Here is a 26,806-nt window from a genome sequence, read left to right on the forward strand (position 1 = left end):
AGGGGATATTTTTCAGCAATAATAAACAAACTATCAAGTCAAGAAAAGACATGAAGCTTAAATATATATTGCAAAGTGAAAAAAGCCAGTATGAAAAGGCAAAGAAAACTATACAAATGATAAAATGATCAGTGGTTACCAAAGATTTGGGACAAAGGGAAGAGGAATGAATAGGTAAAACACAGTGAAAATTTTAGGACAATAAAACGTCTGTATGATACTGTAATGGTGGACACTGACGCTACACATTTGTGAAAACCAAAAGAAATTTACAACACAGAGTGAAACTTAATGTATGTAAAAAATTTTTTTTTAATAATTTAGGAGGTCAGAGGATTCCTGGATGAAATGCAGAATATGACAAAACAATCTAACTGTACTACAAAGAAATGAACCAACCTCACCGAACAGGGAGAAAAGTATAGTGACCTAAGTAACTCCGGAAGTGAATGGAGCCTGCAAAACTAAAAGCAAAATAAAATACACGTAAGTACTGTACTCTGGTTTCCCACAGGTTGCATGCATGCCTATGTGTTCAGTCGCTTCAGCTGTGTTCAACTTTTTGCGACCCTATAGACCTAGCCTGCCAGGCTTCTCTGTCCATGGGGATTCTCCAAGCAAGAATACTGGAGTGGGTTGCCGTGCCCTCCTCCAGGGGACCTTCCCAACCCAGGGATCGACTCTACGTCTCTTATGTCTCTTGCGTTGGCAGGCAGGTTCTTTACCACCAGCACCACCTGGGAAGCCCATTCCCAGGGTTATGAGCTAACAATTCTAATACTGTGATGCATGTATGCATAATTGAACAATTAAGTAAACAGATGGCAGATGGTGACGTGTGAGGTTACAGATAAGCAAGATGAGAAGCCAGAATGATCCAGGTGGAGACATCACTTACCACGCAACTGGAGACATCACTGTGAGTTCATGGTGAACGCATATATAGATATACAGTTACAAATAAAAGTGTTTGTAGGTATGTTTATGTATATTCATTAGTATACACATATATATCTCCTTCCCTGATGGCTCATCAGGTAAAAACCTGCCTGTAATGCAGGAGACACGGAAGACTTGGGTTTGATTCCTGGGTTGGGAAGATCCCCTGAAGGAGGGCATGGCAACCTACTCCAGTATTCTTGCCTGGAGAATCCCCATGGACAAAGGAGCCTGGTGGGCTACAGTCCACAGGGTCGCAAAGAGTCGGACGCTACTGAGCACTGAGCACATACATGTCCTTGCTCTGGCAACTGAGAGGACCTAGAAAACAACAGTACCACAAGCAAGGAGCAGCTTTAGGGTCCAAATTTTTGTTTATAATACTGTCCTCCAAAAAACAGGAACCAGGGCTCCTCAGAGAAATGCCTGAGGCAGGAAATACACAAGATGAGCATGGATCGTCTTGCATTGATAGTAGAGAAAGAAGTTCTGGGAGGAAAAAACCATATGATAGGAGTATATCAAAGGGACACAGAGGACAACTGAAAAAGCTCCCAATGGCCAACTATGGAAAAATTCAGCAACAAAATTTAATTAAGTATTAATAGTATCTTTAAGTTGATACTAACACAAATGAGTGGATAAATTAATAAATGAAGAATCAACAATATTCTGTGCAGAAAAGTTCCAAATAACCTACACAGAGACTCTGCCCTGAAGAAGGTGGAATGCAACTCTCCCTTCCTTAAATGTGAACTGCACACAGTGACTTCCTTCCAAAGAGGTGACAGGGAAGAGGGAAATGACTTGACAGTGGAGACCCCTGAGAAACACTACCTCAGCCAAGTGATTAAGTTCAAGGTCAATAGTGATAAACCATGTGGACAATAGGTACACTTGACATGATGTGATGAAAATGGCATTTTATCTCCATGGTCTTCCTACCCAAAACCTATAAACCCCTTCTAATCATGAGGAAAACATCAGGCAAATCTCAGTTGAGGGGAAATCTACAAAATATCTGACCAGTACTCCTCAAAACTTTGGAAGGAATGATGCTAAAGCTGAAACTCCAGTACTTTGGCCACCTCATGCGAAGAGTTGACTCATTGGAAAAGACTTTGATGCTGGGAGGGGTTGGGGGCAGGAGGAGAAGGGGACGACCAAGGATGAGATGGCTGGATGGCATCACTGACTCGATGGACGCAAGTCTTAGAGAACTCTGGGAGTTGGTGATGGACAGGGAGGCCTGGCGGGCTGCGATTCATGGGGTCGCAAAGAGTCGGACACGACTGAGCGACTGAACTGAACTCCTCAAAACTGTCTTTTTTCATCAAAAACTTGACCAGCAAAGTCTGAGAAGCTGACAACCCTAGAGAAGTCTAAAGAGACATGACAACTAAATGTAATGTGGTATCCTAGATGGGATTCTGGAACTGAAAAAGGCCTTTAAGTAAACACTAAGGAAATCTGAATAAAGTATGGATTTTAGTTAATAATAAATAACATATCATCATTGGTTCATTAACTGCAACAAATGAACCACACTAGTGTAAGATGCTAATAACAGAGGAAACAGGGTATAGGATGCATTAGGAACTCTCTGTTATTGTTCAATTTTTCAGTAAATCTAAAACTTCTTAAAAAAATACAGTTTAGGGACTTCCCTGGAAGTCCATTGGTTAGGACTCTGAGCTTCCACTGCCAAGGGCATAGGTTTAATCCCTGATGGGGAAACTAAGAGCCCACAAGCCAAGAAGTGTGGCCAAAAAAAAAAAAGTTTTAAAGACAGTACAATTACATTATTTCTTTTCCTTTATTCTCTTATCTGATATAAAAAGCAACTGCTTTTTAATGCAATATAGGTAAAACGGTATCTATAAAATTGTATTGTTGGGCCTATAACATATAGACTTCATTAATAAGACATAACAATCTAAAATGTCTATGTATCTAACCACAGTGCCTCAAAATACACTAAGCAAAAACTGAAAGAACTGAAAAGGAAAAACAGACTTGCCCACACTTTTACTTGGGAGATTGCAGCACTCCTCTATGATGGATACAAGTAGAAAGCCAAGATGGATATGGCAGGACTAAGCTTCACTATCAGCCAACTAGACCTAATTGACGTTTGTGAAACAATCCATCCAATAATGACAAAATCAAATTCTTCACAAGTGCACATAAAACATGCATCAGAAATTCAGAAAAACTAAATTCCTCTGTAGAGGGAGTAGGATAATGTGACTGCGGGGGGGATACCAACTCTATTAGCTTTGATTTGGGTGCAGTGTATTTTCTTTATGCTTTATATGTTCTGTTTCATAATAAAATTTGAAGTCAATAAGGGTATATTTTCTTTCCTTTAGTGCTTTGGAAGGTTAAGGAGGCAGGTCTCCATATGTTATGAAAATGAACTCTACCAAAAACCGTAACCTCCGAACTTGTATTCAAACCAACAGGAATACTCACAAGCTCTATAATTTGGTATAATATTTATTACTTCAAATCCTCAGCAATTTCTTCAATGAGTATTTAAACATTATTTGCTAACAAAGGATGGATTTTCAGCTTGTCACCAAATTAGAATTGTTCATTTGTATTATTACAGTCAATTTTGCTAAAACAGGAAGAAGAAAAGTTCATGGATTTTTTTTTTCTTTTACTCTTTTTTATAGTTCATTCAGCTCAGTCGCTCAGACATGTCCAACTCTTTGCGACTGCATGAACCACAACATGCCAGGCCTTCCTGTCTATCACCAACTCCCAGAGTTCACCCAAACTCATGTCCATCAAGTCAGTGGTGCCATCCAACCATCTCATCCTCTATCGTGCCCCTTCTCCTTCTGCCTTCAATCTTTCCCAGCACCAGGGTCTTTTCAAATGAGTCAGCTCTTCGCATTAGGTGGCCAAAGTACTGGAGTTTCAGCTTCAGCACCAGTCCTTTCAACGAACATCCAGGACTGATTTCCTTTAGGATGGACTGGTTGGATCTCCTTGCAGTCCAAGGGACTCTCAAGAGTCTTCTCCAATACCACAGTTCAAAAGCATCAATTCTTCAGTGCTCAGCTTTTTTTATAGTCCAACTCTCACATCCATACATGACTACTGGAAAAACCATAGCCTTGACTAGACGGATCTTTGTTGACAAAGTAATGTCTCTGCTTTTTAATATGCTATCTAGGTTGATCACAACTTTCCTTCCAAGGAGTACATGTCTTTTAATTTCATGGCTGCAATCACAATCTGCAGTGATTTTGGAGCCCAAAAAAATAAAGTCTGTCACTGTTTCCACTGTTTCCCCATCTATTTCCCACAAAGTGATGGGACTGGATGCCATGATCTTGGTTTTCTGAATGTGGAGCTTTAAGTCAACTTTTTCATCCTCCTCTTTCAGCCTCATCCAGAGGCTCTTTAGTTCTTCTTCATTTTCTGCCATAAGGGTGGTGTCATCTGCATATCTGAGGTTATTAATATTTATCCCGGCAATCTTGATTCCAGCTTGTGCTTCCTCCAGCCCAGCGTTTCTCATGATGTACTCTGCATATAAGTTAAATACACATGATGACATATATAGCCTTGACGTACTCCTTTTCCTATATTTGGAACCAGTCTGTTGTTCCATGTCCAGTTCTAACTGTTGCTTCCTGACCTGAGTACAGGTTTTTTAAGAGGCAGGTCAGGTGGTCTGGTATTCCCATCTCTTTCAGAATTTTCCAGTTTATTGTGATCCACACAGTCAAAGGCTTTGGCATAGTCAACCAAGCAGTAGTAGGTGTTTTTCTGAAACTCTCTTTTTCCATGATCCAGCAGATGCTGGCAATTTGATCTCTGGTTCCTCTGCCTTTTCTAAAACCAGCTTGAACATCTGGAAGTTCACGGTTCACGTATTGCTGAAGCCTGGCTTGGAGAATTTTGAGCATTACTTTACTAGCATGTGAGATGAATGCAATTGTGCAGTACTTTGAGCATTCTTTGCCACTGCCTTTCTTTTGGATTGGAATGACCTTTTCCGGTCCTGTGGCCACTGTTGAGTTTTCCAAATTTGCTGACATATTGAGTGCAGCGCTTTCACAGCATTATCTTTTAGGATTTGAAATAGCTCAACTGGAATTCCATTACCTCCACTAGCTTTGTTCGTAGTGATGCTTTCTAAGGCCCACTTGACTTCACATTCCAGGATGTCTGGCTCTAGATGAGTGATCACACCACTGTGATTATCTGGGTCATTAAGATCTTTTTTGCACATTTCTTCTGTGTATTCTTACCACCTCTTCTTAATATCTTCTGCTTGTGTTAGGTCCATACCATTACCTTGGACATGGGGTAACTCCTCTTGGCCGCTGCCCCGACCTTGGACATGGGGTAGCTCCTCTCACTCTGTTATAAGCAGTAGTTAATTAATTTTGGCCACACTGGGTCTTCGTTGCTGCACACAGGCTTTCTCTAGTCGCAGCAAGCAGGGGCTACTCTCTAGTTGCAATGCAGAGGCTTCTCCTGCTGTGGAGCACAGCCTCTAGGCACACAGGCTTCAGCAGTTGTGGCTCCTGGGATCTGGAGCGCTGGCTTACTAGTTGCAGCACAGCTGCTCTGTGGCATGTAGGCTCTTCCCAGACCAGGGATTGAACCCACAACTCTTGCAGTGGCAGGCAGATTCTTAATCACTGGACCACCAGGGAAGTCCTGTTATTTACTCTTAAAGTAAGAAATCTCCAGAAACTTATAAAAATATATGAACTTAATAAAATTTTAAGATATTAATTAGCATATGACTATAATTGTGCCTCATAAAAGCTTAGTAAGTTTGTCTTCATATTCCGAATGCTTTTTTAAAAAACATCTCAACTGACCAGATTAGTCTCATACTACCATTAAGCAAATACCTTAAAGCACAAATATACTCAGCGTTACATATAACCCATATACCAAAGAGTATTTTTAACAATTTTAAGGGTTTTTGTACTTTTTTTTTACCAATTCCTCTTCCATCTGCTTCGATCATTTGTTTTGTACTTTACATCTGACTGAAAACAAGCTCATAATATAAATAGAAGTACCAGCTCTGTTTGCTTCCTGCTGTTCATGTGTCCTTGCATTGGTACTTCAATCTTCAGTTGAATCTGAAACTTCAATCTGCAGATTCCTTGCAGGAATCTTTTTAAGCCCTTTGTCTATTCAATCAGCAAGGTTCATATCATGCAAATGAGATAATACTGTACACTCTGAAAAACTCCTAAGCCAGACAGAGGTTAACTGTAACACATCCAAACAGGATTTTAGCAAACAAATATGGAGGTTCACACTGTCAGCCCCTCCAGGTGGTAGTGTCCCCTCAATCCTCCCCCTGGCTACTTCACTTTCTGTACCTGATGTATATTATCAGATGTACAGGTGGAGTTAAGTGTCAACCTACAGTTTGCTGTTGCTGCTGCTGCTAAGTCCCCTCAGTTGTGTCCGACTCTGTGCAACCCCATAGACGGTAGCCCACGAGGCTCCCCCGTCCCTGGGATTCTCCAGGCAAGAACACTGGAGTGGCCTGCCCTTTCCTTCTCCAATGCATGAGAGTGAAAACTGAAAGTGAAGTCACTCAGTCGTGTCCAACTCTTTGTGACCCCATGGACTGCAGCCCACCAGGCTCCTCCGTCCATAGGATTTTCCAGGCAAGAGTGCTGGAGTGGGGTGCCATTGCCTTCTCTAGTCAACCTATAGTTTAAATATCAGTAAAATTGATTGCCCATTTTTTTTCTTGTTATACCCTGCCTAGAGGATCAGTTTGCATACCACCTACTTTGGGAACATTACTCTTGAAAAACTAAGAGTGAGAAGATGAGACTGTGCTAGGCCTGAGAAGTAAATAAGGAATGTGAATGGTAGAATCAGATGAGGAAATTTACAGCCTAAGTGGTTAGCCAGCTTGGCCTAACGCTGCAAAGCTAGTAATTTTCTAGTTCTCTTCCCACTATGTCACATCAGCCCCTCCAGGGCAAACATGAGGACTCCAGGACTGAGCAAAAATCAAGTGCCCAGACCCTGGGGCTGGGCAGGCCTTAGGTCTCAGTGAAACAGGGCCTGGAGGCCAGTGCAACAAAACGCCTGGGCCCTCATCAGTCCCGTCAGGGAAACAATGCATTACGCTAAGTCCGCAGGCAGAAGTTAACAAACTCCGCAGTAAAGACTAAAGGAAAGAAAGCAGGCTCCAGAAAGGTTTCCAGAAAGTCTCTACACTGCACCTAAGTGTAAATATCCTTTACTTCCCATGGATTGTTTTGTCGATTAACTTCCAGTTCTCTGTTACTTCAAAGCATCTAGGTATGGAAACTTCGTGTGCAAGTCCACTCTCTCCCAGCAAAACTCCTGTCAGCTTTTCCCTGGATGTTCCTTCAACTAAGAAGTCAGAGATGGCTGAGCTTGTCACAATAAGTCCTTAACCAGAACTACTAGTCAAATTTCCCTAAAAGAGAATTAACTTCCTTGCTTATTTCAGGAAAATTCTCAACTGTTCTTCCCCAAATATTTTTCTTTTTCAGATTATATATATTTAAAAAACCAAAAAAGCCAGGGAAAGTAAACATTTGGGAAGCCCTAGAGATTCGGTTTTTTGATTTGTTTTGGTTTGGGGGTTTTTTGTTTGATTTTACAAATCTGAAAAAGTTCTCTAAAGTTTCAATAAAAAATATTCAATGGCTGCACTCCATTACTACACAGAGCTCTGAATAGCAAATATCACTTCTCAGGGCTATGGTAACCGTTTGTTTGTTTGTTTGTGGCCCTGCCTAGTGGCTTGTGGGATCCTCGTTACCTCTGTGTATATGCTCAGTCACTCAGTCCTGTCTGACTCTTTGTGATCCCAGGGGCTATAGCCCACCAGGCTCCTCTGTCCATAAAATTTTCCAGGCAAGAATACTAGAATGGGTTGCCATTTCCTCCTTCAAGGGATCTTCCAACCCAGGCCTTGAATCTGTGTCTCCTGAGGCTCCTGCATTGCAGGCAGATTCCCTACCACTTGAACCAACCTGACCAAACCCTGGCACCCTACAGTAGAAGTATGGGGTCCTAACCAGGAATTCCCTACAGTAACTGTTAAAATAAATAATGCAAAGCATTTAGCACAATGCCTGGCACAAAATAAAAGCCTAATAAATGTTAGCTGCTATTACTATCATTATGATTGTTATTAATGTTATTATGTAACTACTCTTTTGAATGATGCCTAGGCTAGAATTCTATTGACAAGACCCCTTTTTCTTAACTGATAGTTCTGATTTATTTAAAAGTATAAAAATATAGAGTTGGAAGGAGAATACATACTTTGTCATAATCATTTGCAACATTTTAAATGTGGAATAGAGAAAGGGTTTTAACAAAACTGAAAGGAGGTAAAGAGGTAGAAAGGCGGTGTGCCCAAGCCATCAGAAAATAGAATATAAGAAAGTAGGGACGAGGGAGTTCCCCAGCGGTCCGGTGGTTAGAATTCTGGGCTTTTACTGCCCTGGCCCGGGGTTCAATCACTGGTTGGGGAACTGAGATCTTGAAAGCCGAGTGACATAGCCAGAAGAAAAAAAAAGAAAATTGGAGAAAAGTAAGGCACAAAAAATAGAAACAGACACCTTTAGTCTGCTAAATACAAACCTCACAGTTTTTCCTAAAATCTGCCACAGGCTGCTTAGTTCATAAATAGGAAATTTTAGTTCTAAGCAAAGATACTAAACTACTTACCTAGTAAGGAAATACTGAAAGCGTATGACCAATAAAGGGTACATTCTTGAAATGTCATACAAAGCTTTAGTTTTCACATTCATCAGATCAGTTCAATCACTCAGTTGTATCCGACTCATTCCAACCCCATGGACTGCAGCACACCAGGCCTCCCTGTCCATCACCAACTCCCAGAGCCTACTCAAATTCACGTCCATCAAGTTGGTGATGCCATCCAACCATCTCATCCTCTGTCGTCCCCTTCTCCTCCTGCCCTCAATCTTTCCCAGCATCAGGGTCTTTTCAAATGAATCAGTTCTTGGCATCAGGTGGCCAAAGTATTGGAGTTTCAGCTTCAACATCAGTCCTTCCAATGAATATTTAGGACTGATTTCCTTTAGGATGGACTGATTCGATCTCCTTGCAAACCAAAGGACTCTTAAGAGTTTTCTCCAACACCACAGTTCAAAAGCATCAATTCTTCAGCGCTCAGCTTTTTTCATAGTCCAACTCTCACATCCATACATGACCACTGGAAAAACCACAGCTTTGACTAGATGGACCTTTGTTGGCAAAGTAATGTCTCTGCTTTTTAATATACTCGCTAGGTTGATCATAGCTTTTCTTCCAAGGAGTAAGCATCTTTTAATTTCATGGCTGCAGTCACCATCTGCAGTGATTCTGGAGCCCCCCAAAAATAAAGTCTGTCACTATTTCCATTGCTTCCCCATCTATTTCCCATGAAGTGATGGGACCAGATGCCATGATCTTAGTTTTTTGAATGTTGAGTTTTAAGCCAACTTTTTCACTCTCCTCTTTCACCCTCATCAAGAGGCTCTTTAGTTCTCCTTTGCTTTCTGCCATAAGGGTGGTGTCATCTGCGTGTCTGAGTTTACTGCTATTTCTCCCGGCAATCCTGATCCCAGCCTGTGCCTCATCCAGCCCAGCATTTCGCATGATGAACTCTACATTTAAGTTAAATAAGCAGGGTGACAATATACAGCTTTGACATACTACTTTCCTGATTTGGAACCAATCTGTTGTTCCATGTCCAGTACTAACTGTTGCTTCTTGACCTGTATACAGATTTCTCAGGAGGCAGGTGAGGTGGTCTGGTATTCCCATCTCTTTAAGAATTTTTCACAGTTTGTTGTGATCCACACAGTCAAATTCATATTCATACTTCAAAAAAAAAGTATCCTTGTTAGTTATTTCTATAACTATAGTTTAAAACCCTAAAAAGGGTTTGTTTTTTTTTTAGAAAGATATATAAGAATTACTTTTTCAAATGACTTTAGAATTAAGTGAAAAAAGGAAGACCAGTTAAATGTGTTCCAACCTAAATCAAATTATTTGTATTTCTTTTTTATCTCAAATGCAGTGTGCAGCCTTCACACCAAAATCCTGGATGTTAATTTCATTTCTAAGTTCTCATATTTTTAATGACATTTAAGATGTTGGTAGCAATGATTAATTATCAGCTACAAAAACCATAAGCAAAGCAACAGAGAATCAGAATATGAGGGCTGAGAAATAACCTAACCCAGGTCTCATATTTTGCACATCCAAATAAATAAAATGTCTAGTCTCAGGCCATATTTGTACTTCACAATAAATAAACAGAGATAGAAACCCAGAACCCCTAACTACTGGTCAATTATACCACCTTTTTAGATGTGAAAACACTAAGATAATTTTTCGGCCTATGGTCTGTAGGGAAGATTTATAAACAACAAATTAAAACCACAAATCTAAAACTTTAATGCACCAAAAGGTACTTTTTTTTTTTTCTTAAGTTTTAAAAGAGGGACATCCCTAGTGGTCCAATGCAGGAGGCCCGGGTTTGATCCTGAGTCAGGGATCTAAATCCCACATGCTGCAACTAAGAGTCTGCATGCCCAAACTAAAACCCAGCACAGCCAAATAAACTTTTTTTTTTTAATTTTTTTAAGAAAAGCCACAAACTGGAAAAAGAAATTTGAAGCCATCTATGTGAAATATTAGCATCAAAAATGTATTTTAAAATTAGAAATCAATGTGCAAAAAGACAATCAGCACAACAGAAGAACAGGTAAATGATAAAAACAAGCAAATCACAGAAGAGCAAAACTCAAGAGCCAATTAAAAACACAGAGCAATGTTCAAACTCACCAGTAATCAGAAAAACATGTAATATTAATATAAAAACATAAAAATAAGATTGCATGGTATATCCAGCAGATTTGCAAAATTATAAAGTCTAAAACACTAAGGGTTGACAAGGCAGGGGAGGGCCAGAAGTCATACAACACTAGTGTGAATGTTAATTGGGAAACCACTTCAGAGTGGAATCTAGCAACTACCACAAAGGTTGAAGATGCGCATGGCACGTATACCAGCGGGTTGCTCCAAGGACACACTATAAAAGACGTGCACCGTGCACACAGACGTGACAAGAATATTCAAAACAACATTTTCTGCAACAGCAAGAAAACAAACCAGAGCACAAATTATCAATCCACAGGAAAACATAAAAATAAACTGTGACACAGCCCAATAACAGAATCCTGTACAGCCAAGAAGATGAATCCACTAGAGCTGCATACGGGCTTCCTTGATGGCTCAGCTGGTAAAGAATCCGCCTGCAACGCAGGAGACCCCAGTTCGATTCCTGGGTCAGGACGATCCTCTGGAGAAGGGATAGGCTACCTACTCCAGCATTCTTGGGCTTTCCTTGTGGCTCAGTTGGTAAAGAATTCGTCTGCAATGTGGGAGACCTGGGTTCGATCCCTGGGTTGGGAAGATCCCCTCGAGAAGGGAAAGGCTATCCACTCCAGTAGTGTGGTCTGGAGAATTCCATGGACACAGTCTATGCGGTTGCAGCACACGACTGAGCGACTTTCAGTTTCAGAGCAACATATAGTCCATATGGATGGGTCTCAAAATACTGAAAGGAACAAAAAAAGCTACAAAAAGACATACTTAATACCGTTAACATAGAGGGTTTTTTAATGCAAAACAATAATATACATTTTAGGGCTATTTACATATGTAATAAAAGTATGAAAATATGTACAGGAGTGAAAAGCATCAAATACAGAAGAGTGATTCCCTCAGAAGGGGAGGAGAATACAACTGGGAAGGAGTGGAGGTTCAACTTTAAAAGGAACCTAGTTTCTTAAAAGTGGTGTGTACACAGGTATTCACTATTTTTATTCTCTATACCTCTTTGAGGGCCAATATTTCACAATATTTATTTATTTATTTAATTTTTTTTTCACAATATTTAAAAAGTTAAAGGAAAATAAACTCAAGGTCCAAAAATAGTTTACTGGGGAGACCACATGCTTAATCATGATACTATTTATTCTATTTTTGTTTGCACAGTTTAAAAAGGTGTAGTCACTATAAGGAACTGCTCAAGAACATGCAAAACATCACACTGGTGAAAAAGCAACAGAGTACCTGGCTAAAGGAAGAGTCTTTCATGGCAACCACGTTAGAGACACAAAGTGGTCATATCACCATGCTCAGGGATCATTCGGGTTAGCCAAAAACAAGGCCCAAGTTGAACTTGGAACATAAAAGTCTTGTTTAGAGACAGCATGTAGAAAGAACATGGGCTTTAAAGTCGGACCTGGTTCAAATATCACTCCTAACACTAATTAGCTGTGCTGACCTAAACAAGTTGTAACTTCTCTGAGCTCTTTTTCCTCACCCAAACATTGCAGATGTTTCCACAGTTGTAAAGTTTAAAGCGTAGCCATTATCTTGAAAATCTTTTGACATACAGTAAGTAGCCTGTATGTCAGTAGTTGTTATTAGTTTCAGAAGAAAGTCTCTCTTTAGCAAGTAGAGACAGAGCAAGCAGAGATTAAAAAAAAAAAAAACTTAAAGAGTCTAGAAAAAGAAACCAGGAAGAAGCTGGAATGGTTAGGGGCTAAAAAAAGTCTTTAGAGAGTCCCAAGAGTTACCCCCACGAAAACAAAAAAAAATTTTTTTTTACTGTACACTATTTTATTATAGTGAGGCTTAGTTACAGGAATATTTAGTCCAAACCTAATTATTGCTGAAATGCTGCAATATAACATACAATAAGGCTTATATATAATATTATTAATAGGCTTCCCAGGTGGCTCAGTGGTAAAGAATGCCAATGCAGGAGATACACGCTTGATCCCTAGGCTGAGAAGATCACCTGGAAAAGGAAATGGCAACCCATGCCAGTATTCTTGCCTGGGAAATCCCATGAACAGAGGAGCCTGGTGGTCTACAGTCCATGGAGTTGCAAAAGAGTTGGACTTAGAAACAATAACAATATTGTTAATACATAAAAACTCAAGATCAAAATGTATTTTCTTTAAAGGTTCATTTAATGTTAAAAATGCATTAACAAGTAAATCATACAATTTATCTGTTTCTCTCAGTTATCTACAACTCAGAAAGGTCTGTCCTACTGTTAACATATTAAAAAGAAAACAATGATAATTTCAACAAATGCCAAAAAAGCCCTCAATAAAACTCAACACCCAATAAAAATATAAACCTAGAAGGAAACTTCCTTAAATTGACAAAAGACATCGACCAGAAACCTTTAGTAAGTATCATATCTAATAGTGAAACACTGGAAGCATTTCCATTCAGGAAAAAGACTAAAATGCCCGTTATCATTGGGCATTCAACTTTTCCTATTCAACTTTTGCTCTGGAGGGTCTAGGCATTGCAATAACACAAAAAACAAGATAAGTGGTATAAAGCTTAGTAAGGCACCTGATCAGTTAAGTCTTCCAGTCAAAGCAGCACAGTAAATAAACACTTGACTGTATCCCCTTTGCTCCAAATACACTGCAAAAGATATTTTTTAATATATTTATAAGTACTAAAAAGGCTCAAAAACAAGATAAGCCTCCACCTGGAGCAGAAACAGAACAGATACACAAAACTGTGAGCCACACCAAAGCTACAGGTTTGCTGGACTCTCGAGTCTAGAACAAGTGTAGACTTCCTGCAAGGCCACAGTGACACAGAGCCAAGGAGCTGCAGAAACAGGGGACACTTGAGCCAGATTCACTGTTCAAAGTCAAGGATGAGGCTAGAGCTCAAAGGAAGCTAAAAAATATCACTGTCGGTCTCTGCCTAGAACTATGGCTTATATGGCGCTCTGGGCTCTGAAAGGCGAGAAGATAAAAACACAGCCTCACGACCAGGAATTGAACCAAGACACTTACACACTGTGAGTGGATCTAAAATAGCCGAAATTACCTCAAAGAGCAGGACTCTGACCATTACCAGATCTGATTTCTTGGCCAGAGTCCAGTCAATCAATGGAAGCACTTGAAATATCACCAGAGAAGGGTGACCACAGAACTAAGAGAAACAAAATCAGCAGTTCTCGTCCTCTTTTTTTTTTTTTCAGTCTGCAAATCAAAACTTCAAAACATATAGAAATATAATGCTAAGAAAGACAGCCCATAAAAGCAACAATGAGAATATAAATCTATACCAGATGAAGTTTAATTTTACAGAACTGTCTGACAAAGACTTATTTTTTAAAGTACATTTAGGGTGCTAGGATATATGCTTTTTTAAATTATTGGGAGTGCAAAACTGGACAGCCACTTTGGAAGACAGGCAGTTTCTTACAAAGCTAAACATACCATCCAGCAATCATGCTTCTAGGTATTTACTCAAGAAAGCTGAAAACCTATGTCCACACAAAAACCTGCACTTTAATATTTATAGAAGCTTTATTCATAACTGCCAAAAGCTAGAACTAGCCAACATATCCCTCAACAGATGAATGGATAAACAAAACTCTGGTACTTTTCATACAATGAATTATTATTCAGCAATAAAAAGAAGCTATCAAGCCAAGAAAAGACACGGAGGAAACTTAAAAGCATAATGCTAAGCGACAGAGACCAGTCTGAAAGGCTACAATACTGTATCATCCAAACTGTATGACATTCTGGAAAAGACAAAACTATAGACACAGTAAAATGATCAGTGGCTACCAGGAGCTCAGAAGAAGGGAAGGAGGAATAAATGGGTGGAATACAGGGAATTTGGGGGCAGTGAAATTATTCTGTGTGATACTACAATATTTCACAAAATGTCACGTGATAATATTTTGCATTTGTCAAACCGCAAAGAACTGCACTACACAAAAGAGCAGAACTCTAGTATAAAAATGAACTTAGGTTAATAATAATGTATCATATTTATCTACCAGTTGTCACAAATATAGTAAAAAATGTTGTATGATTTCACTTATGTGAAGTACCTCTAGCAGTCAAGTTCACAGAGACAAAAAGCAGAATGGTGGTTGCCAGGGGCTGGAGGGAGAAAAGAATGGGAAGTTAGTGTTTAATGGATACAGAGTTTCAGTTGAGAAAGATAAAAATGGAAATGGAAATCCATTCTGTAACTAGAGAGTGATGGCTATACAACAATGTAAATATACTTAATGCCACAGAACTGTACAATTAACAATGATGAAAATAGTAAATTTTATGTTATGCATATTTTACCACAATAAAAACAAAAAATATGAGAGGAACTTCCCTGGTGGTCCAGTGGCCAAGACTCAGCACTCCCAATGCAAGGGGCCTGGGTTCAGTCCCTGGTCAGGGATCTAGATCGCACATGTCACAACTAAGACCTGGCACAGCTAAATAAATAATTTTAAAAAATAAAAATGAGAAAAAGTGTTGAAAAAGTGGTTATCCAAATTGAAAACAAAATCATCACTCCATTATTCCATATAGGAACACCACACAGAAAGCAAAACCTTTTTTTTAATTTTAGAAGAAAATACAGATATATCTAATTCATACCCTGGGGCAGAGAAAATTACTTAAACTAGACAGGGAAACAAACTTTTTTTTTATTTAATGGAAATTTTTTCATAAACACATTAAAATGTAAAACTTGTAAACAACGGAAGACATTGTTAACAAGCCTCTGACTGGCAGGATGCACTGGGAGCACATTAAGCCCACCTATGAATTAGTATCCAAAGTAACCTAACTGTCCCACAGCGAGCAAAGGACACAGAAACAGTGACTTAAGTCTACAACTGAACACTACTCAGCATTTAAAAATAAATGAACCAGAGCTTCACGGAGCAACTTGGTTAAATCTCCATCAACTAATTTAAAGCATATACTCCTCTGACCCAGAAATTCTCCTTTTCACTCACTACAACAATGTGTAAAATGGCAAACAGCTGTAATGGCCATTAATGAGCAGAGGATTAAATAAACTATTGTATTGACAATATGTACTACATATGGGATTGTGCAGAAATCAAGAAGAATCAGGTAGATCTTTGTGTTCCATCACGGAAAGATCTCAGGCATTCTGTTAGAATGTTGCAGACCAGTGTGTACAGTATCATGTCATTAATGTGGATGTGGGGGGAAACCTATTTTTATTACCTATATGTAGATGATAATACATAGGGAAAGGTCTGGAAGGATCACAACAAACTGCTAACTGCAGTTTCAGTGGAGAAGAGAGTGGGTCAAGGGGGGTTTTCTTCTGTATGTTCTGTTTGAGCCTTTTACGAGAAAGTGCGCATTCACAAGCCATTTGCACAGCTGCAGGACACAGCTCCAGGCTGCAGGATGAAACCCCAGGAACTGCCACTCACAGGGATTCCTGTGTGAATGGCAACCCCTAAAACCCAGCAGTATATTTCCTGCACCAATGCCACGGCCCTGATGCTTGTGTAACTAGAAATAAATAAAGTAAGAGGAAATGAGGGTATTGCAAACCAGCATGAGGGAGTTTCTGGAGTGATGTAAATTTCTTTATCTTTGTTGACATAGTGGTTACAAAGCAGACAGTCCCCAACTTACAATCATTTGACTTATGATTTTTGACTTCATGATGCTGCAAAAGCAATACGCATTCAGTGAAACTGCTTCAAATCTGAATTTTGACCCTTTCCCTGGCTAGCAATATGCAGTATGATACTCGTGACACTGGGCAGTGGCAATGATCCACACCTCCTGGTCAGCCACAAGATCACCAGGATAAACAGCTGAGACACTTACAACAACTCTGCTTTTCACTTTCAGTACAGTTTCAGTAAATTACATGAAACATTCAACACTTTATTATAACACAGGCATTGTGTTTTAGATGATTTTGCTCAACTGTAGGTTAATGTAAGTGTTCTGAGCATGTTTAAGGTAGGCTAGCTTAAGCTATGATGTTTGGTAGATGGGGTGTATTAAATGCATTTTTAACCTACTGTACTTTCAATTTACAGTGGGTTTATCAGACATAACCCCATCAGAAGCTGAGGAAGATTTGTATATACATTTTTCAAACTCCACCAGCTCTGCACAGGACATCTGTGCAAACATCAATAAAGGTGATTTAGAAATAAATGGCAACCCACTCCAGTAATCTTGCCTGGAGAATTCCATGGACAGAGGAGCCTGGCAGGCTACAGTCCATGGGGTCGCAAAGAGTCAGACATGACTGAGCGACAAACACTTCTACTTCTAAATGTAAACTAAATATATAAATAAATAAAACACAATATTACTGAGAAAATGGAGAACAAGGCATCCTAAAGTACAGCACTGAGGTACCCCAAAATAAGAACTAGTAGACACCTGATGGATGCACTCTTAATTAATTGTTACCGCCCTAAAACTAAAGAGAAATTGACTTAGTTCTTCAAGGCTTACCACACAAGGCCAAATTTGAATTAATATTTTATTTTTATACAAGGAAACATAGGTCCTGAGAGATTTAAAGATATAAAGTAAGTGCTTTAAACCAATTCCATTGGTTTTAAATCTGACTTCCTAAGTAGAAATTTTCTCTCTCAGTCATAGCGGACACTCAAAACTCCTGCCAACACTACGCTGACTACACAACTGCCTTCAAAGGTAATTCCACTGATGTATGATAAAAATCCTCCCAGAACTCATAAAAGGTCAAGTTTTAGTTTGGCAGACAAAGTAACCCAACAGGCACTGCAACCCAGGCAACTGAAACAGCAGCCTGGAGCTTGAGAGTCCAGAAATTCAATGAAGGCAGGAAAAAACGCAGAGTCCCAGCCCTCATGGGTAAGAGCAGAGTCACATTCGCTGACCACAGATCTAAGATGCAAGAGCCAAGATAAAAATGAAAGCATGCTCTCTAGACAGACATTTTCCCCTTCCTCAAGTGACAGCAGAGAGAAAGGCCAGGATGGGATGATTTGAAGCAATGACCCTAGGAGTAAGACCCTGGCAGTCAACACAGAATAAAGTAGCGAAGGTGGCAGCACAGCCACAAGATACAACTCCATCACCTTAGCCACTTGCTTAGCCCAAACCTAAGAACCTCTTACAGGGCAAAAAAAGAGAGAGGAAACTTAAGGCACAAGGGAAGTCCATCAGCATCCCTAACATCACACTGATCAACAGTGCTTCACATAAAATAGAGCAAAACCTTGCTTGGTCCATTCATTCATGCAGTATGTTCAGTGCCTGCTGCTTGGGAAGAAAGGGAACTTCCTCTTTCCAATTTCCTTTTTTCCTTCTCTCTCTTTAAATGTTACACAGAAGTGTCTATAAAACTCTCCCAAATACCTCCCACAAGCTTCCTTGACCCTCCTGCTTTAATCCTCAAACCAAGCAATTTTATGGCTCCAATTTCCCAATACTACTGGGAAGAAGACAAAGTGAAAGAGACAAAATTCAAAGCTGCTTTGTATTTCTTACGCAAACCTTTACAACCAAACTGCCAGCACCTAAGTAGCAAATGATGGTTGTGCTTTACACAATTGTGACCCCAGTGCTGACTACGGTTCTCTACCCAAGGTAGTTAACCAACAAACTGTCTGCTGAGGCTGCTGGAAGGTCTTCCTAATCCCAAGGCCTGGCACAGGAATTTAACAGCAAGCATTCGTTAGTTGCATCCTTCCTCCTCTCAGGACACTTTCCTTAAAAGGGTGACCTCGGTGCACAGGGTCACAGTTAGGCGCCTCGGGAAATAGTGTTTGGGGATGATCGGAAATAAATTCCCTTCCCTCTGCCAGGGCCTGCCTGACTCACCTGCCCTCTGCCAGGACCTGCCTCCTTCGCCCCCTTCAACACCTAATGCAGAGCCTCCTTCCACCAAGCCGGCTCGGGCAGCATCACCCTGCGCCCGCACCCCGGCTCCATGTCCGCCAGCCAAAGCGCGATCGGAACACCGGAGCCCCCTACCCGACCCAGGGCTCAGAGGCCGGCAACGCCGGCCGCGGAGTCCGCTCCATCCTCTCCGCTCGCCCCTCCAGGGCCGGGAGCGCGGAGCGGTCTCCGTTCACAGCGCGCGCGGTGCAGCGGCCCCGGATCCCGGGGGGCCGTCTCCGCCGCTCCCGGCCCTGCAAACCCCCGCAGGCTGCCGGGGTGCGGGCGCTGCGCGGGTGCCTTCCCGCTCCTTGCGGGCGCGAGGCTCCGGCACCGCGCTCCTCTCCCGCAGCCTGGGGCAGCGGCCGCAAACCCTCGCCGTACTCACTTCCCGGCCGGATCTGGGGGCGTCGAGAAGGACTCCGGCGGCTGCAACCTCCTCCGCCTCCTCCGGCCCGGCCCCCGCGGTTGTGGCGGTGGCGGCGCCCGCTCAGGCCTCGGAGCCGCCCCCGCGGCGAACGTTCTCAGGCACCCGGCTCGCGCCGCTTACCCTCCCGGCACGCGCAGCGAGCCCGCCCCCGGTGCGAGGGCTCGAGGGCGCGAGGGCGCAGGGCTGGGGGCGGGCACGCGCCGCCTGCGCGAGCGCGCGGCTGGGGGCGGGGCTTCCGCCGCGCCGAGGAGGGGGCGGGCCGGCGGGCCGGGTTCCCTTCGAACCCCGCCCCCTGCGGCCCGGTTCCGGGAGGGCGGGGGAAACTTGCCCCCTGCGGGCTTTTCCCGAGAGCCGGCAGCGGGCGGCGGAGGTGCGTTTCAACTCCACAGGTATGTACCCCGCCACCTGGATGTTCGGCCCGACGTGACTACAAGGTAAAGAATGCGAAGAACCACCCCCATAAATCATTCATCATCCGCGCCTGGAGCAGGAGTCACTGCCCTGAGTGGTATTTCCAAATTAGTTCAACTCAGCAAACTGTTTACTGAGCACCGACTCGGTGCCTAGCTCTGTAACGCTGTACCAGGTGCTGTGTGGGTACACCGTCACGGTCACGGTCCCCGGTCTCCAGGAGCGCATAACTTAGTGGAAAAGCAGCCGTGTAAACAACCAGGTCTGGTGACCCATGCAAAGCCAGAGCCACTATGAGATGCTGTGGGAGCTCAGAGGAGGAAGAGATTACTTCCGCCTGGACGATGCGGAGAGGTTCCTGGAAGAGGCGGCATCTGTGTTCAGCCTGCAAGGAAGATAGAGAGGAGTCCTAGGAGGGAAAAAAGGGAGGGACATCAAAATTTAGGTAAACAGCTTGGGCAAAGGAACAGAGAGCGACGGAGGTTTACCATCTCTGCATCGGCTTTTTTTGAATATCCGTTTTTGATAGAATCCTTTCCAAACTACGTGAAACAGATGATGCTACATGGGGAACAGCAAAGCTTTTTTTTTTTAAGCACTCAAAAGATCATTCTTTTCTTAATTTATTTTTTTTAATTGAAGGATAATTGCTTTACAGAATTGTGTTGGTTTCTGCCAAACATTAACATGAATCAGCCATAGGTATACATTTGTTCCCTCCCTCTTGAACCTCCCTCTCTACCTCCCTCCGCATAGGATCATTCTTGTCAACATCATTTAAGGCTGAAAACAGCAGTGTCCTTTAAGGACTTTTGATATGTTGGTGGCGGATGTAAATCCGGAAGCTAAGACAGCCCTGTGCTTTGAGTCTGGTTTTTCACGCTTTTTGGCACCTTATAGTAAAGCAGATTGTGCCACCTTCTGCTGTGGTCTGCCTGCCTGTCTTTAGAGCATCCTTTTCCTCCTGCTCTCCTCTTCCTATTTTTAAGCCCCTAAGGTGAAGAAAGTGCTGATAACCAACTTTGTTAAGGAGAGTAAACATTCCTAAAAAAAAAAAATTGGCATCACCTATCACTCATGAATTTTGTGACTGTTTTGCATGCTTAGAAGACTTTTTCAAAAAAAAAAAAAAGAAGAAGACTTTTTCACTTGTATGCAGGGTCTTAACCATGTTCTGAATATGTTAAGATACTCAGGGTTAAGAGACACTTTGTTTATTCACTTAACTTCTCACTAAGCATCAACTGTGTGGGAGGCAGTGAAAGGATAAAACATTGATTCTGTCCTTTGGAGGAAAGATGTGTAAATGATGTAAAATAAATCTGTAAAAATGTTGCTTGCTGTGTTTGCTATACTGATTGAAACCAAAATAATATCAGTATGTGGATAGCCATTCTGGGAATTAAACCATTTCAAATATATTCATATTAGCATCTCTCCATCTCAGTTCTGCATTTCATCAGTTCTCACATCCTCAGAAACATATTGCAATCTTTCAAACATGCAATCATCACCCTCACTCTCAAAATTACCAGCCTCTTTTACCTACATGTCCTTTGCTTTCACCGTTTATTCATGTTGAAGTTTTTCTTGTCCTAAAGAAAAAAGAAGAAACCTCTGTGACTCTAGATGATACTCCAGTTACTATTCCCTCCCTGTCTTTTCCTTGACAAAAGTCTTAAAAGCAGTTTACACTCATTTCTGCTAACTCAGCTCCCTCTCACTCCCCAACCTATAGTGTGTAGCTTCCGTCCCCACCACATCACTGCACTGCTCTCAGTCAGTAAGCACTGGCTTCATCCTCAATGCCCCAGGCCATTTTTGAGTCCTCTATTACTCGAGCTCCTGGTAGCATTTGGTAACACAGGACATTCCATTCCTTTTGACATCCCCCTGGCCTTTGCAACAAGACTCATCTAATCCCTCTGACTACTCTTCAGTCTCCAAAGTCCTGTTCTCAGCTTTCATCACACCCCAGACAGTGCCTTCTCCCTGAGGTGTTGTGTCCACTCTATCTTCATCTGCCACATATATCAGCAGCTCCCGAGTGTGTTAACTAGCTCAGACCACTCACCTGAGTTCTGCACACACACAAGTCTACCAGACATCTCTACCTGGATGTCCTAGAGACACCTCAAGCTCTACTTTTCTAAAAGCTGTTAGCGTCAGGACTTTCCTAGTGATCCAGTGGTGGGGATGGAGGGAGTAGGGTTGCAGGTTTGATCCTTGGTCAGGGAACAAAGATCCCACTTGCTGCACAGAGTGGTCAAAAAATAAAAATGAATAAATAAAACGGTTAGCTTTCCTGTCCACTCAGTTGCCCAGAACCTGGGAGTCATCCTTGAATCTTTACCCCCAACACCACCACACTCAGCTTCCCCAGTGGCTCAGCAGTAAAGAATTCCCCTGCAATGCAGGAGACCCCAGGTCTCTCCCTGGGTCAGCAAGATCCCTTGGAGGGGGAAATGGCAACCCACTCAGTATCCTTGCCTGAAAAACCCCACAGACAGAGGAGCCGGGCAGGCCATGCAAAGGGTGGCAGAGAGTGAGCACAGACACACACCACACACTCAACAATTCTGTTGACTCTCCTCATGCATAAATCTAGAATCTGTCCCTCTTAGCCCCTCTTACCTAGACTAATGCAATAGCATCTTATCTTGTCTCCTCCTGCAGTCCTGTTCCTTCTGATCCATTGTCCATACTGCAGGTCAGAAAAAAAAAAAAGTTTTTTAAACTTGCTGCTTGTGGTGTCATGGCTGGCACATAAGACCTTCATTTATCTAGCCTTTGTCTTATTTTCCCTTCAGTCTCTTGTCTCTTCCTACATACACCCCATCCAAACCCCTGAAACATTTCCCCTTTCCCTATCTCCATACCTCTGTGCTTGTTTCTCTGTCTCTTTGGAATATTCTTTGAATACAATCAAAGAATGTCCAACGTATATATAACTGAAGTTCCACATATGATAAAACTCTAAGAAACATTCTGCAAATACGAAAATACTTACTTACAAAATGAAAGGGCTCACATGTACTTGGGGAAATGACCACAGAATGATTAATCCTTAGAGCTAGTCTCTTTAAACTATTCATTTTATTCATTTATTCGTTTTTGGCGGTACTGGGTCTGCGTTGCCCTGAGGGCCTTTCTCTAGTTGCAGTGAGCAGGAGCTACTCTCTGGTTGCAGGGCAAGGGCTTCTCATTGCGGCGGCTTCTCTTGTTGCAGAGCACAGGCTCTAGGGTGCGCGGGCTTCAACAGTTGTGGCACAATGGCGCCGTAGTCGCAGCTTGCCGTCTCTAGAACACAAGCTCAACAGTTGTGTCGCACAGACACAGCTGCTCCACGGCATGTGGAATCTTCCCCGATCAGGGATCGAATGTGTGTTTTCTGCATTGGCAGGCAGAATCTTCACCACTGAGCCACCAGGAAGTGAAAGTGAAGTCACTCAGTCGTGTCCGACTCTCTGCAACCCCATGGACTGTAGCCTACCAGGCTCCTCCGTCCATGGGATTTTCCAGGCAAGAGTACTGGAAGGGGTTGCCATTTCCCTTCTTAAAATTATAGACAAATAACAATAATTATCTTCATGGCTTCAAATTATTTAAAAATGTAAGAAAATAAGGCTGCAATACATTAAAGATAACTATATTTTCTGTATCCAGGCTGGCCTAAGTGAATTGCTTGACCCATAAAATGTGTGATATTATGGGACTTCCAAGCCTAGGTCGAAAGAAGTCTTGAAGAGACCACCTAGGTCTTTGGGAACACTTGCCCATATCTAACTCCCTGAGGAGAGGTTCTGAGACTACACGGAGAGGGAGATCTTGCCTGATCCTTGCTGATATGAGGGAGGTCTCCATGAATTCTCTGTATGAGCCCAGCCATCAGCTGATATTCACCCAGTCAAATCCTACCTGAATTCCTGACTCCAAAGGTTGTGAAATTATAATCAAAATGGTTCTTTCTTTATGCTTTCCTTTTAGGTAGGTAGTTTGTTATGAGTCTGGTAACCAAAATATTTGGCATCAGACTTCTTAACAGCAAAGCAAGGCTATAGTGACGCCGTATTTTCAGTATTTCCTAAAAGCTCAAGGAAAGAAAATACCAGCTAAGGATTTTATATCCATCCATCCATGCTGTTTTTCAAGCATCAAAGGCTATAAAAAAAGACTTTTTAAAATGCAAGAACTGTCCACATAAGCCCATCCTAAGTAGCTACTAGAGCAGGGGTCAGCAAATATTTTTCTAAAGCCCCAGATAGTAAATATTTTGAGTTGCAGGTTTAACTATTCAACCCTGCCATTGTAGCACCAAAGCAGCCATAAATAATATGCAAATAAGTGGATGTGGCTATGTCCCAAATAAACTGGATTAACCAAAGTAGGCAACAGACTAGATATGGTCCATAAGTTGCAGTTTGCCACTCCTATACTAGTAGAAAAGAAATAAAGTTATTTCTCTCTCTCAAAAAAGCACAAGACCTGTGTGATTTAAGAAGATAATGTAAAATGACCAAGTGGGGTTTTCGTATTACTTTGCAAGAATTACCATAATAAAGTACCACAGACTGACCTAAAGAGCAGCAACTTATTTCCTCAGAGTCCTGGAGGCTAGAAGTCCAAGATCAAGGTGCAAGCAGGGTTGATTTCTTCTGAGGCCTCTCTCCTTGGCGTGTAGATGGCCATCTTCTCCCTGTGTGCACACGTGGCCTTCCCTTTGCACTGTGACTGTCTGTATTCTAATCTCCTGTTCTTCTAAGGACATCAGTCATATACAAATAGGGTCCACTCTAATGAGCTAATTTTAACTTAAAAGACTCTGATGCTGGGAGGGATTGGGGGCAAGAGGAGAAGGGGACGACCGCGGATGAGATGGCTGGATGGCATCATCGACTCGATGCACATGAGTTTGGGTGAACTCTGGGAGTGGTTGATGGACAGAAAGGCCTGGCGTGCTGCGATTCATGGGGTTGCAAAGAATCGGACACGACTGAGTGACTGAACTGAACTGAACTAATGAGCTAATTTTAACTTAATCATCTTTTAAAAGACTTTATCTCCAAATACCGTCACATTCGGTGGTGCTGCTTAGGACTTCAACAACCTAAATATAAAAACTAGAACTATAAAACACTCAGAAGAAAACATAAATATAAATCTTTAGTATCATGGGTTTGGCAAACCCTTCTTAGATACAATGCCACAAACACAAATGACAAAAGAAAAGACAGATATATACCCCAAATTAAAAACTTTCGTGTGTCAAAGGATGCCATAAAAAGTTCAAAGGCAGTCTACAGAATGGGAGTAAATATTTCTAAATAATATGTATGATAAGGAGCTTATAACCAGAATGTAGGAACGATACAACAACCATAAGACAGATAACCCAATTGAAAAATGGGAAAGGATTTCTTCAAAACATATGTTCAACATGATTAGCTATTAGTGTAATATAAACCAAAGACACAGTGAGATGCTACTTCACCCCCATTTCCAAAATCACAGACAATAACAAGTTTGGTGATGATGTGGAGAAATTGGAAATTAGATTCTCTGTAAGTAGGAATGTAAACAGTGCAATTGCTCTGGAAAACAGCTTGGCAGTTCCTGAAAATGTGAAACATAAAGTTATCATCTAACCCAGCAATTCTACTTCTAGGTATATACCCAAGAGACTTGAATATATATGCCCACACGAAGATCCATACATACACATTGGGTCTTATTCCCAATAGCCAAAAAGCGAAAACAACCCCAAAAGTCTATCAACTGAGAAATGGATAAACAAAATACAGTAAATCCACCCATACAGTGGCATATTATTCAACAATAAAAAAAATTAATGGAGTATGTGGTATAACATGGCTGAACCTTGAAAACATTATGCCCAGTGAAAGAAGCCAGTTACAGAAGACCACGTATTATATGACGCCGTATATATGAAATGGGGTTGCAAAGAGTCAGACACGACTGAGCTGCTGAACTGAACTGAATATATGAAATGTCCAGAATAGGCAAGTCCATAGAGACAGGAGATTAGTGATTGCCAGAGGCTGGAGGGGTTGAGGTACTGGGAAAGGACTGATAATGGGTATGGGTTTACTTTTTGAAATGATAGAAATGCTCTAAAGTTGATTGTGGTGATAGTTATATAACTCCATGAATATAATAAAACCCACTGAATTCCACACTTTAAATAGATGGATTGAAAGTGAATTATGAAAAAAAAAAAAGAAAGTGAATTATGTCTCAATAAATTTAGTTATTTGCAAAAAAGAGTTCTTAAAAAATTTTTTTTAATTTTATAAAAGTTCTTTTATAAAAAAGAATCTTGAAAGACCCAAAAGTATACTTGAACAAGACATCCCTTGGTTTCAGTTAAAATATCTCATATCACCAAAATATGTTCCTCTTATGTTAATTTATGAATTTAACATGCTTCTGCAAAAAATATACACAAGTTTTTATTGCAGCTAGACAAATTGATACCAAAGATCATATGGAAAAAAACCTCAAGAATAGCTAGTAAAACACTGAAAATGAGGAGTTATGAGAGGTGGTTAGTCCCAGCAAATACTAAAACATACTACAGAGCCTCCTAAATGCAAACAGTGTGGTTCTGACATATGACTATCAAGACCATTGTAACTGAATGGCGAACAGAAATCAATCCAACAAAAATATAAAAATCCAGTATATGATAACCAGTTAAATGGCAGCGGTGAAAAGGAATTTTTAAATAATGGTGTGGGGACCACTGGATAGACCTACACAGCCTCAATCTGTTGGTGAAATTACAGGGAAACAGATATTACTAGAGGGCATGAAAAATAGTACAACTCCTGTGGAGGGGTATTTGGCAATATCTACTGGCTTCCCTGGTGGCTCAGAGGTTAAAGCATCTGCCTGCAATGCAGGAGACCTGGGTTCGATCCCTGGGTAGGGAAGATCCCTTGGAGAAGGAAATGGCAACCCACTCCAGTACTCTTGCCTGGAGAATCCCATGGACAGAGGAGCTTGGTGGGCTACAGTCCACGGGGCCACAAAGAGTCGGACACGACTGAGCGACTTCACTTTCACTGGAACATTTGCACATTTACCTTTCAAACTAGCACTCCCACTTCTCGGAATTTATTCTAAAAATGATCTCTCCAAAATAATAGGTACTCTTACATATGGAAGCTTCTTCATTGCACCATTAATGGTATTTGCAGGATATTGGAAA

General features: G+C 41.5%; 1 protein-coding gene and 1 non-coding gene across 13 annotated transcripts in view; one reads left to right on the top strand and one right to left on the bottom strand.

The window, feature by feature from the left end:
* The window catches only part of DTNB (dystrobrevin beta), a 241,145-nt gene extending 221,286 nt beyond the window's left edge, over window positions 1-19,859 (bottom strand). For all 12 annotated transcript variants that reach the window (XM_069582811.1, XM_069582806.1, XM_069582810.1 and 9 more), the window contains exon 1: window positions 19,123-19,859. The gene's annotated coding sequence lies outside the window, so the exon portion shown is untranslated. The remainder of the gene's footprint in view (window positions 1-19,122) is intronic.
* Window positions 19,860-26,456: 6,597 nt separating this feature from the next.
* On the top strand, window positions 26,457-26,528 carry TRNAC-GCA (transfer RNA cysteine (anticodon GCA)). Its single transcript has one exon. It is a non-coding gene; the product is annotated as a tRNA-Cys (tRNA).
* Window positions 26,529-26,806: the final 278 nt, after the last annotated feature.

Source organism: Ovis canadensis, chromosome 3 (assembly GCF_042477335.2).
Source record: "Ovis canadensis isolate MfBH-ARS-UI-01 breed Bighorn chromosome 3, ARS-UI_OviCan_v2, whole genome shotgun sequence".
Lineage (NCBI taxonomy): Eukaryota > Metazoa > Chordata > Mammalia > Artiodactyla > Bovidae > Ovis > Ovis canadensis.